This window comes from Styela clava, chromosome 4 (genome assembly GCF_964204865.1).
Source record: "Styela clava chromosome 4, kaStyClav1.hap1.2, whole genome shotgun sequence".
Lineage (NCBI taxonomy): Eukaryota > Metazoa > Chordata > Ascidiacea > Stolidobranchia > Styelidae > Styela > Styela clava.
In genome coordinates this window covers 5,587,272-5,588,327 of record NC_135253.1, presented here as the reverse complement: position 1 = coordinate 5,588,327, position 1,056 = coordinate 5,587,272, and the positions used below count along the sequence as shown (strand labels likewise).

General features: G+C 33.3%; 1 long non-coding RNA gene across 1 annotated transcript; it reads left to right on the top strand.

Annotated features, from left to right (window-relative positions):
* The first annotated feature begins 241 nt into the window (after positions 1–241).
* Positions 242–1,056, top strand: LOC144421923 (uncharacterized). The gene is made up of 3 exons (XR_013475044.1): positions 242–371; positions 707–783; positions 862–1,056. It is a non-coding gene; the product is annotated as an uncharacterized LOC144421923 (long non-coding RNA).

The following is a 1,056-nucleotide window of genomic DNA, read 5'->3' as shown; positions in this document are numbered from 1 at the left end:
TCAAGTTGTGTAAAGACTATAGAGACTGAAACCCATGTGCAGGTGTTTGTTTATTCAGGTGGCTAACACAGACATTCCCCGAACTCGTAATAGAACTAAAATGAGAAAAATCGGAATAAAAGTATGCCCTAACCCTAACCTGGTACACATACTACGGGAGTACCTCTTCGTGTCCATATATTTCAATATTGATTCCTTTTTTATTACTATATTTATTGTCACAGATTTAATAAAATTCTATTAGTATTCTACAACTGAATTATGAAGTTGTTCAATCTCACCGTTATATTTATATGCTGTCTAATTCTCTTGATGCATACCTTGACCGGAGAAGCAGCCACTGATCCCCCACCTGATTCGGGAGACCACGAGTAAGTGTATTGAAGCTTTAGACTTGGAAAAATGCATTTTTTTGCATTCCACAAGAAATAACGTCCTCAATTTACATCGCCTAATTTTAGAGTCATGTCAATTTATTATTTTTGTTCACTAGTTTATTGATTGCCAATTTGTGTCGGTGTAGGGTCTTGTAGCTATGATAGCTGTTTGTATTACAAGATATGAAGGTTACTCAGTATAGTTTTCAGTCGAATTCAGAAAATCTCCATGCAAAATTATTGATAACACTGATTCCGACATAACGTGTTCGTGGTAACAAAACAGAGAAAATACATCTTTTCAAAAAACATATTTTCAATATTTAAAGCATGACTACACATAAAGGCAACGGAGGCAATTGGGGACGAAAGAAGCGAGCTATATTGAGACAACTCGATATTTTAAGTAAGTACTTCTAAACTTTAATATCGTGGTGATATATTTTGCCATAATTGCTTTCATCTAAATTGCAAATATTTTCAGGAGAAGATGTCAGAATGTTTGACCAACATAGCGAACATAGGAAGAAATAATGAAGTTTGCATGGTCGCGGATGCAAACAATGACGTGGCAGTATATACCTTATTGCCAAGACGCAAAGTTACTTCTCTTAATATATATTTTTTTTTTTTTATAAAACATAATTTGTATTTTTCACATTAAAAACAAATAAATATT